We start from the raw sequence: 12,205 nt of genomic DNA, 5'->3' as shown, positions 1-12,205 counted from the left end.
GCATGCAACAGAGGGGGGGGGAACCCCATTTATTTTAACTTGCTTTCTAGACTGAGTTCCCCTCTAAAGCCTGGCCTTCCAGACTCCTTCCAAACCCAGCCAGAGGCCTCCCCGGGCGTTGGAACGCTCACACACCCTTGATCCAGCGGCCTCCCCTTTTCCTATTGGCCAGGACGAGCAGCGGAGAAAGAGAGAAGAGGACGTTGAGGAGGGGGTTCCCTGGCTCCTGATTGGCTGAGGGAGGTAGCGGCAAAAAAAGGATGCAACTAAAGAGGGGTTGAAAGAAGGCGCCGCGTTCTAGCCACGCCCCTGCGTTCGGTCTATTTGCATATCCGGCGGGAACGCCCCTCCTGGAGGTGCCCAGGAAGAAGAAGGAGGAGCAGCGCTGCTGGAGCAGGAGGAAGGAGAGGCAGAGGTGAGTCAGGGGCAAGGGAGGAATGCCTGCCCTGCCTGGCTGGGGAATAAGGTGGAGTGAAGGGCTGGGTTCCATGTTGGAAAGGTAAGTTTGCAGCAGGGCTCTGCTAAAGGGGGGGGAGCAGGGCTTCTGGGGCTCAAGGATGGGGGGCTTCCCTTCTGGATAATGTTGGGGAAGGGGAGAAGGAAGCAAGGGGGCTCTCCCTGAGGGGGTGCCATAAGGGAAGGGGTGGTTGCTGGGCATAGGCTAGGCCAAGCCCTGGGGGCTTCCCAGAGGTGCTAAGCAAAGGCGGGGGGGGGGGCAGAGGTCCTCTCAAAAGAGGGGGAAATGGGGGGCCTTCAAGGAAAAGGGAGAAGGGCCAGGCCAAAGGCTAAGGCCACTGGGAGGCATGGGGCATTCCTGCTTCTTGAGTCAGGCTCCAAATGGAGGACCCTTTTTTGGGGGGGAGGGGACTTCCTTCTGGACAGAAGAGGGAAAGGTGGGACACTTCAAGAGCAAAGGAGGAGAGGACCAAATTAAAAATAAAATAAAAAGGTACAATAAAGAATGAATGAATAAATAAATAAACTAATAAAGGAACAACCACTCCTAGAAAGGTAAAAGGCATGCTTCAGAGTCAGGTTGCCAAAGGAAGGCATTTTGAATCTCCTCCTGGAGCAGAAGGGGTGGAAGGGAGGGCCTGTCCTGGAAAAGGAGGACATGGCCGAATACAAAGCTAAAAAGCACTCACAGAAGTGTAAATAATAATAATAATAATAATAATAATAATTTGTGTCCTGCTCTTTCTCCAGAACTGGGACTCAGAGCAGCTTCACAACATTAAAAATACTAGAATTAAAGCTGCCTGCTTCTCAGTCAGGCTCCAGAGGGAGGGAGGGAGGGAGGGAGGGGGTTTCGAAGCTTCTCCTGGATGGAAAGGGGGAAGGGGAGACAGCCATGAAAAATGGAGGGCATGACCAAATAAAAAGCTAAGAGCACTCCCAGAAAGGTAAATGCCTGCTTCTGAGTCAGGCTCAAAAAGGGAAGGCATTTTGGAATTCCACCTGGACGAAAGGTGGGGATGTAGGACAGGTCTTGGAAAAGGAGGACATCTGCTCACCCTGAGCCAGGGCCCTCTTTTGTTGCCTGAGGCATTGGGAAGGGGAGAGTTGGGGTTGTTGTTGTTGTTGTTGTTTTGGTCTGCCAGAAATATGGGGTGCTTCTTTGGGTGGAGCAGGTTTGAGGGAGCTTTTTTTGCTAAAGCTGGGGGTTGCTTAGAAGGGTTTGGGGGTCTGCCCAAATGTGTTCAAGGAGCAAATCTTCCAGGTGTAGGGTGGTTGTTTTGATGCTTTTATCTGAAGGTGCTTCAAAAAAGGGTTGCTTCTCTTTCCCTTTTGTGTGTGTCATTTACCTTCAAGTTGTTTCCAGCTTGTGGCAACCCTGAGGTGAACTTATCATGGAGCTTTCTTGGCAAGATTTGTTCAGAGGAGGTTTGCCATTGCTATCCTCTGAGGCTGAGAATGTGTCACTTGCCTAAGTTCACCCAGTGGGTTTACATGGCCAAGCCAGGATTTGAACCCTGGTCTCCAGAGCCATAGTCCAATGCTCAAACCACTACACCGTGCTGGCTGCCATAATTAAACTACTAACAATATTAATTTAAAACAGATTTTAAAACAGTAAAAAGCAGGTAAAACCGAGCCCTAGTCTCCATTGTCATAGTCTAAACTCAAGCACTGCTCCGCTCCTTTCGCCACAGTGATACTTTTTGGCAGGCTATGTTGTTTGTACAGGTGCTAGGGCAACCTTTAAAAGCTAGGCTGTAAACCCCACCTCTTACCCCATTACTCTTATTTGTTTCAGGCTTTTTTCTTATTTGATGTCAGGTTGTGATTTGACAAAACTGTTCTTACTTTTCATTTCCTTTTCTTTAAAGGCCAGGTACTATATTGGTGTGAGATTATTTTCCTTCTCACACACTAATGGCATATATATCTCTGTCCCTGGCTTTCCACTCAACCAAATGCTTTTGAGGAAGTAGATTTGCCAGTAAGTCTAGGAAAACTCATGCTGCCAACTTCTTTCTTTCAGTTAATCTCAAAGTTGCTACAAGACCTCTCTATATACTCATTCCTCACCAAGGTTTGGCCTAAATAAAAGCTTGAGAAAAGTCATATTTGGACTACAATACCTTGAATCCCCCAGGTAGCATTTTCAGTAGCCATTGCTGGATGTGGAGTTCTGAGAGTTGTAGGACAAAAAGTAACTTTTCCTGGGAAGCCTTGCTTAAGTTGGTTTGATGTAATGAGTGGCCCTGCTGATAAGCCTGAGGCAAACTGAAACCTCCATGCAATCTTTAGCAATATGAATTGACAGGACTCCCTGGATAATATAGGGGCTTGTCTTGTTGAGTTTCGACTACTGAAAGTGGCCTTGCTGCACCCCCTGAGGCAAAGCAAAGTGGGAAGATAACAAGCTAACAACATTTCACAGCTAAAGGCTTCTAAAGCCCTTCCTGCTGTTTGTCCTATTTGGTGTCTGAGCACCTGATCTATAGCATTGAATGCATGCTGGATTCTCTTCACACAATAAAGGATTGTTGGTTGTTGCATTTGAAATAGGGACTTTGTTGGAAGAAGGGAAACAAATTAGCCAGTCTCATTAACTCTGGCCTATTCTGGTGGAAACTAGAACCCTTTGAAATACTTATTGTTGAATACATCTCTTTGAGGTTGTCTTATTAATAATCCTTCACCAGGTTTTCATTTCCAAGCTCAAACAATGGTGTATTATTGTAGATAAATGGTTTGCTTCCTTTGCCCTTCACCTCTGCCTGTGCTGCAGTGACAATTGCTATATTTGCCTTTGAGTGAGAACAGAAGGCCATACAACCCAGTCTTCCCCAATCACAGGGTTAGAGATTGTGCAGCCCCCTTGATGAACTTGGATTGCAACTCCCAGCATCCCTAATCAATTCATCCAGTAGTGACAAATACTGGGAGTTGCAGGTCAGCAACACATGGAGAGCTACAATATTCCCATCCTCATCCAAGCGGGTACCCTGCAGAAGTTTTGAACTACAAATCCCATTTTGGGGTAGGATGGGGGTTGCAGTCCAAATCATGCAGAGGACATTAGGTTGGGGAAAGTTGGTTTATGAGCTGTGTTTGTTCCCTTGTTGAAACTGGTATCCATGGGAAGTTCCTTGATGTTGCTTGTCTGCTGTTCATGGTGGAATTACAGTATTATTAAGAGGCCATGGAGCATGTCTTATGTATTAAAGTTTGGTCATGTAGGAAATTCTATGTTGTAAAAAGTTTGCCTTGTATTGCTGACAGTGCAGGTATATTACTAGTGTAGCAGACCAAGGAGCAAATTTCTTCTCGGTGTTTAACCTCAAATGATAGTAAATCCCTTTCTTATACAGGAGTTGGACTCTGTGTTGAAAATACTAAAGTTTGGTTTGTTCCTTAGGATGGAGTCCAGAGTGCACACTATTTTTAAGCACTGTTTTCCTCTTTTTTGTATGTTGCTCCTGCTGATGTTTCATACAGTTTATTGTTGAGGTGTACTGCTGTTTAACTTTAGCAATGTTCACAGGTGTTCACAGACGATTCCCTAGAGGGCACACAGTTAAAATAATAAGGCTAACTTTTGAATAAACAGGTTTAGAATTAGAGTGTGAAGCTGTACTTCCAGAAGGGATGATCAGCATTTATAATTCCATGTAGTTTACACCCATAGCATGATGGCTACTGTTGGTACACCACCAAATATAAATGGAAGTATTTCCTATAGTCTTGATTCCCCAGAGGAATTATTGAGAGAAGTGGTGTAAAATTATTGGAAAATATCCACTCTTTCTTTCTCAGTATCCTCTGAGTAGCATTTGATAATAAAACTCTCTCCCATGCTGAAAAGCACTCTGACAGTTGCTTTTGAGGAATTAATCAGTAGTAAATTGCTGTTTTTGAAGGCTTGATGGTTAAAATTGTATGATTGTTGGAATGTTCCCACAAGCATGTGACATATGCTAATCTGCCATTCTAATCTGGATTAACTAATGTGGTGTTCTCACAATATATACAGTGTACACTAAGATGGCTCCATACTAATTGGATTGAATATTCCAGTCTACAGTAGGAAATGGAAAATATCCCTATATTTCATTTGATTGTTTAACAATAAATATAATGCTCCTTTGCATTGTTTCTTGCCTTTTTAAATTCCCATGTATTCACTTTGTGGTGGTTAATGTGTGATATAACTTCCCTAGTTTAAAATGTGTTGCTGCAGAATTATCTGCACTATGATTTTTACTGTTGTCTTCTGTATTCCAGCTATTAATGTTGACGTTGGCCTCTGGCAGTGAAATGGCCTAGTAATATTTTGTAAGGAAGAAGAGTACAATAGGTGTTACTGTTTTCCAAAGCATGTATAATTGTAAATTTAGTAATGATTGTGAAGTTTTTCTCCAGTTTATGGACATCTCAAAATGTCACTGATAAAAGGAGCAGAGTTTTGGTTTTCAGGCTAATTTCACTTTCAGTGGATGGCAAATGTCTCGTCTGCCTGGTGGTATGTTTTATTTGAGCCTAAATATCTTTCCAGCTCCTTGCTCATGAGTTTGCTAGTTAGCTTTATGCAGGTTACACTCTCTTACTCTCTAAATTTAAAATGGAGTTGATTGTCAGTGTTCTGTGTGATTGTAAGGACTAAAGTGTTGCAAAATACTTCACAAAGTTGATACATAACTATTTTTTCCTTTGTCAACCTAACTAAAAGGTGTTAATTAGTGATTATTCAAGAGTCGCCATAAATAGTGCAGCTTTTTAATGAAATCATTGGCAAGGTATGGTTTTCTCTGGGTCAAAAAGTCTATTTTACAGGGTTTCCCAGTAAGGGCTGAAATACCCAAAGGCACCAGATTCCTTCTGTTCTTGGGAACAAAGTAGGGTCAGCTCTGGTTAGTATTTGGATGAGAAACCACTAACGAATACCAGGTACTGTAGGCTATATTTCACTTGGAAGGAAGTAACAAAACTACCTTGGAGTATTTCTTGCCAAAGAAAACCCTGCGAAATTCATGAGGCTATCACGTCAACAGGCAACTTGAAAGCAATACATGAAGAACGTTTCCCACAGCCTTCTAAAGTATGTTTTTAGGATGTGGGGAGGAGAGTACAGGTGGAAGAAGGGGTTACCTATTTTGGAGGAAGCACTGCAGGGAGATCAGATGAAAAAAAACTATTGCATCCTGACTGATAACCTGAGTGCCTTAGCAATTTTGTCATGTTTATTCCTGAATTTGTTTCTCGTAGAGGGAATGGTCTGGCCATTTGGTCTGCTTGACTAAGTACGTATTGAAGTATTGGTACTTATAATTAATCTAAGATTGAATTAATTTTGTTGTTTTGAATATATTAACTGCATGTAATGGAAGTGTCAATATAATTGGTAACATCTTATTGAGGCTTGAAAAAACTGATTGCCTACAGTTATAAAAATCAGTTCACATCACACCTTGCATTTTCTGCATCCATGGCTGCATCTGCACTGCAGAAATAATGCAAGTTAGTTGACATCACCTTAACTGCCATGGCTCAGTGCTATGGAATCCTGTGATTTGTAGTTTGTTGTGGCGCCAGAATTCTCTGACAGAGAAGACTAAATATCCGAAAACTACAATCCCCAGAATTCCATAGCACTGAGCCATGTCAATTAAAGCAGTGTCAAACTCCATAAATTCTGCAGTGCAGATGCAGCCTGTGATGGATAAAAAAAGAATCGTTGCCTTTTTATTAGGCAGTTACAAATTGGGGCTATAAATGATATGAGGGAAAATAATCTCATTGTAATTTGTAGAGCTACAGAAACTGTCCTCCTTCTGAAGTTTAGGAACAATCTTTTAATATCTGTCTAGCAACAAGAATTATATTGCAAATGTAACTTATCATGTCCCATTTTTTGTGTGTGTGCATTTTCTAATATTCTGTTTGTGTGGCCACACATAGCAGGTCTGCATTTTAAAATGGCCTGTGTATAATAATAATAATAGGATTTATTTATATGCCACCCAACCACTGGGATTGGGATGAAGGGATTCCGCATCTAATTTGCTTTTGATGACATATTTTGGTCTGGGACTTAGGGTATTTTCATTCATTGCCATGGTAATCTTCATTTATAACTGCTGATCACTTTATTTCACCTCCATGTCTCCTTTGAACTCCTAGCTTGCTAGCTTTATCCTGTGTAATTTCCCTTCAGTGCAGGTTAATTAGAGGGTTTTTGAGGTGTAACTACTACTTTGATAGGCTAGGAGGCAATTTCCAAAAGCACCTCATTTGATTTATTACTGTTGGGGAACTACGTATTTGTTTCCCTCAAAGTTTGTATTAGCACTGCCTCTGATAAAAGTGACATAATAAAACTGGTTTTCACATAGTAGAGATGTTTCTTGTCTTCTGCAAGGACGAGGAAAACAGCCCTGTGTAATCATGCACCTTCTAGTTTAATCCAAAATAATTTACTCTGGAGTAACTCCTAATGAGTTTGATGAGATTTGCTAGCCAGTATCTCTGTGCTTAAAACTGCAGCCTTGTTTTTCCAGCCTTGGCTATGAACAAAAGCATATGAACTCTTTAAGAGCCTGCTTCTTCAATTTGCCACCTCCTGAGTGTGCCGGACTACAAACCTCATCACCACAACCAGCATGATTATTCACCATGCCAGATGTGAATGATAGGGGTGGGTGATAGGGGTTGTAATCCAAAACACTGGTATTGCCAGTTTAGGGAATGCTTGCCTCAGTAACCTGCCCAATATAGTAAAGAATAGTGTTCAGAGTCTCCACTCCTGATAAGAAATAGATATGCAGATGATTCTTACTGTCATTTTGCTTATCACAAAATTAAGCTGAATTAAAACAATTTAGGGGAGAGTATTTGATTTCCCTTGGGTTAGTTTATTTCACAAAGCTACACTCTGAATGACTGAAAATGTACTGTACTCTAAAATGTGTGCAGCAATTTTGTTTGTATTCTTAGCTACAATAATTAGCTTAATGGTGTCATCTTGCCAGTGTGTGCTGACTTATTTTGTGCTTCGCTAGTTTCATCCAGTATGTTGATGATCTTGTCAAATGTAGCTTTGGCCTTTTTAGATAACAGGTAGAAAATGCATTGGTAACCAGGCGTACTGGAGGGGAGGACACAAAGACCTGTACTAAATATGGAGGAATGTTGCCCTTCAGTCCCATAATTGTGAAGAACTTCCTTTATAGAATAGTATTGACAAATCCCCTTTAACTGTCTTGCCTGTTTTTGGTTTAGGTTTCTGGAAAGGTGACCTAGAACAGGCAGTTGGGTTATGAATGAGGACTATGTAAGTACTCTTAAACATGCTGATGTTGTAGGCAGGAGAAACCACTTGCAAATTGGACAGTCACAACATATTGTCTCTGTATAGCTCTGTGTAACAGTTTAAGGGAAAGTGCTATTCTTTATTACAGCTATAGAAGGCATGTCTTGGCTTATCTGATGAAAACCGAACACAGATTGCAGGCGTCTTGTTGAATGTGTCTAAATATGGAATAATATTGCTGCAAAAGAGACATTGCTAGTGATTTTTTTTTTTTTTTTTTGCATTTCTGTCGCCTATTTCTCTGTTAGTATTAGCCCATCGTAAGGTTCTGCACGGCCTCTTTCTATCCACAGACTTCCTCACCAGACCCACAAGGAGTTATCCCCTGGTAATTATACAACAGATGTGGTGACAGGGCCATTGTTTAACTTCTCTTTGACAAGTTATGTTCATATGCCACTTTACTATGTATGCTATTTGCTTGTACAGCAGGTTTTAAACAGACTATACAGTACTGGACTCTGATCTTCAAATTTTAAATGCTTGTGAATTAAACTTTAAAAATATACTGTAATAGTGTTATCTATTCTTAAATGTTTGTATTCTACAGTGGACCCTTGTTATATGCTGGGGTTTGGTTCCAAGATCCCCCATGAAATATAATGACATAGCAAAATGGTGTCCCTTATAAAAATGGGAAAATCAAGGTTTCATATTTGAAATTTATACTTTTTTTGAACATTTTCAAACCATAGATGCTTGAATCCATGTATAAAAAATCAGTGTATAAGAAGGGCCAGCTGTACATTGTTTTGTTGTAATTGGCTTCTAACTTGCGCAGTGGGATATAAATTAGATATTATAAAATGTTGTTCCCCTCTAATGACATGCATATTTGGAAAACATCAAACTAAGGATTTCCCTATCCTTAAGTGAAATATCATTGAAGGTCAGTTGCTGTATGATCTGCTGCTTTTGCAACATAACCACCTGATTCTACTTGCCCAGGAACTCTATCCTAATGTTGAGTGGCAGTGTGTTCAGCTGCATGGCTAGAAGCATGTTCCAGATTGTAAGCATGGTATGTAGGCACTGGTAGGATTAGGAGGAAAGTTCTAGGCAACTTGGGGACATGTGCTGAACTCTTTCCCTTACTCCATAATCTTCTAGGAGTAGGTGGTGTGAGGGCAAGAATCCCCTTTCTAAACTTCTTTTCTGTCTCTAATGTCAACCTCAGAAGTTGCTTTTTAGTTTAAAAGACAGCATACATCTCAGCGTATTTGTGATTGAACTCCAAAAGAACTAGTAACTCCCAATGATGGGAGGAGACATTGGTTGTTTTGTGCCTTCAAATCATTTCAGACTTTTAGTGTCTTTAAGGTTTGGACTTCTTTGGAAAGATTTATTCTGAGGAGGTTTGCTTTGAGGTTGAGAGAGTGTGATTTGCCCAAGACTTAAACCACCACACTGGCTCTCAGTATGTGGAAGATGTCCTTCAATTTAAATGTGAATCATATAAGTAAGATTCTGAATCAAAACAAAAGACATCTTTGCAATCAAATTGGTTTCACTTCAGATGCTACTTTGCATCCCTGCTCTGGGTTACCTATTTGTATGAAAAACATTGCTTGAACATCTTCTCTTAAAAAGTGTGCTGCCATGTCACCTTCTGGCATATGCCCTAAAATATTCCTGTAGACTTCCTTTTCACTATTTGTTGCATGGCTTGCAATTGCTTGTAAGGGAGAGAAACAAGGCTTGGTCCATCACAGTATTATATTTCCAAACCAATCTTGTAGAAGTACTATATTTAAACTGTTGAACTTGACTAGGCTTAATCACCACCCCTGATGTTCTAGATCCCTTTAATCAAAATAATATTGAAATGCACTTACATATCATCCTAAGAGGTCTCAAAAAGAAAACACTTAATCATACATTCTGTGATGATACAGCACTTACTTGCCCATCGTTGTCATTGGGGTGAAACTATAAGTTTCTTTTAAATTAATAGCCACTTGAGTTTTTCTTCTGTGTTAAGTGTTTGATTTGTATGTAGTGCTTCGGATGCTTAAAACACAGGATACAATTTTTCACCTAAGGTTTTTCTAAGGATAACTTGCTTTGTAAAGGAAAACCTGTGCAAATAACTAAAGTCCAATATATGATATTATGTAATAAATGTTAGTACAAAAATAATAAGAAAAGGGCAATATACGAACCACTAATTGGCATAACTAATTAAAGTGTCAATCTGCAGTTAATCCCAAAGGCCTGGTTGTGTTAATATGTTGCACTATGAAAAAACTGTTGTCTAGTTGTGGACCCACTGAAAGCTATTCCACAATACTTGTGGAATCTTCAGTGTGCCCAAATACTCCTTTGTTGTTTCAACCTAGTACCTTTTCTTTGCTATACCTGCCCAGGCATTAATTTCTTTCCTATATAGATCCTCCTTCCTGTCACTCCAACCACATTTGTGGAGGTGAATCTGAGTGGTAGGAGGTCTTCTCAATAATAGCATCCTGGGTCTAGAACAGAGGTGTGGAATCTTTGCCTCTCTGGATAGTTTAAATTTCAAGTCCCACAACCACATATCATTGTCCATTTTGAGTGGAACTGATGGCAGGCAACTGTAGGGTAAACATCTGGGGTACCAAAGGTTTGCTACCTTGGATCTAATATGTCCCCTGTAGCAACACTTATTTGATCCCTGGTTGATGTCTTCCCAGCAGTGGGTTAAGGTCTTTATTTGCTCAAGGCTTATAAAACTGTTTAGATCTTGTTTTTAACTTTGATCTTACTGATATCATTTTATTGTTCTGTTAGCTTTGATTTGATTGTTTTATTGAGGTAGCTTTAAAACTTGTAAGATACTCTGAAACTTCTGACTGATGAGTAGGATAATAAATATCCGAATAAATAGAATATTTTGCTTAACTAAGCAGCACAGTTTAGGAATAAAAGCAAGTTCTCCACATAATAAAATGTTAGAGCAAGAGCAGTGGTCTGGCAGGACGTGGTGACATAATTTAGGGAATTCTTGCTTTTTGGAACTCCCACCAGGCTTGCAGCTCAGTTAAAAGAAAACTCTTTGCTTGACAACAGCTTGGGGATGTGTACAGCTTATTCAAGAGTGGTAATGCTTACCCTCCCAGTGAGTCTCTCTGTGGGTCTGGGAGGTATGCAGAGCCCTCCTGTCTTTTTGTCTATACTCAAAACTATATCCATATCATTGCAGCAGTAAAAATGCACATTGAAGCAGCTCTGATACACACTAGGTTTTGTGTAAAGAAATATTATGTGATAAGATATTATTGGTGGAGCCTTTGGTGTGAAAGCCAGCATGATGTAGTGGTTTGAGCATTGGACTGCATCTCTGGAAACCAAGGTTCAAATCGCCTGGCCATGGAAACCTACTGGGTGACCTTGGGCAAGTCACACTATTTCTGCCTTTGAGAAAGGCAAAGCCACTCAGAACAAATCTTGCCAAGAAACCCCATGATAGGTTCCCCTTAGGGTTGCCATAAGTTGGAAACAACTGGAAAGTCACCCAGCAACAGCAGCACTATGGTGTAGTGGTTTGGGTGTTGAACTAAGATTCTGGAGAACAGGGTTTGAATCCTCACTCAGCCATGAAAATCCACTGGGTGATCTTGGGCAAGTCATACTCTCATCCTTGGAGGAAGGCAGTGGCAAACCTCCTCTGAACAAATCTTATCAAGAATATCCCATGATAGGCTTGGGTCGCCTTAGGGATGCCTCAAGTCAGAAAGAACTTGAAGGCATGCAACAACAGCAATACGTGTCTACCCAAATATAACCCATTGACATTTACTTCAGTGAAATTTTATGGCTAAATAAGCCCTTTCAAATTCAATTCACAGATGTCTCTTTAAATGTCACATTACTGCCAGTTACATATTTTTAAAAATATCTCATTACCACCATTGTTACATGTTTTATGACTGTCTGATTTTTAAAAATGTAATTTTTCTATCCATTTCCAGTTTATAGGCTAACATTTAACACTTGCCTTTCACTGGGCTTAGACAGAGACTCCTCTCTATCGTACATGTGTTTACCTGCTTATCTACATTTCTTCACCCACCCAAGTCCTTTTAGTAACTTTTAAAGACCACCATTAAGATCTACACTTGTTACTCTATCACATGCTGCCATATTTTGCATTTGAGTTTCATTTCACCGCACTCCTTCATGTATGCTTGCCTAGTGAGACTGCATTAAGGAAGTTTGCTGTGTTGAAATAATGCATTAGGCCACAATTAGGTGTCACAAATCTTTTCCCTTCCCTCTACATAGCTGAAAATGGTTATATATGTCTACTCAAATATAATTTTCATTGATTTGAAAGGGACTTATTCTGAAGTCACACAGGAATACAATTTAGTGTTAGTGAAGAGCAAATACAGTCCGTCCCCTGTT

The 12,205-nt window shown here is 40.5% G+C and overlaps 1 protein-coding gene across 2 annotated transcripts in view; it reads left to right on the top strand.

The window, feature by feature from the left end:
• Window positions 1-304: 304 nt before the first annotated feature.
• LLGL2 (LLGL scribble cell polarity complex component 2) overlaps window positions 305-12,205 on the top strand; it is a 79,370-nt gene continuing 67,469 nt past the window's right edge. The window contains exon 1 of one of the 2 annotated variants that reach the window (XM_042448213.1): window positions 305-415. The gene's annotated coding sequence lies outside the window, so the exon portion shown is untranslated. Of the gene's footprint in view, window positions 500-12,205 lie in introns of both variants that reach the window. The other variant, XM_042448214.1, reaches the window with a different exon arrangement.

The sequence above is a fragment of the Sceloporus undulatus genome, chromosome 2 (assembly GCF_019175285.1).
Source record: "Sceloporus undulatus isolate JIND9_A2432 ecotype Alabama chromosome 2, SceUnd_v1.1, whole genome shotgun sequence".
Lineage (NCBI taxonomy): Eukaryota > Metazoa > Chordata > Lepidosauria > Squamata > Phrynosomatidae > Sceloporus > Sceloporus undulatus.
Note: the sequence above shows the minus strand (reverse complement) of the source record. Positions and strands in the feature narration are given on the sequence as shown.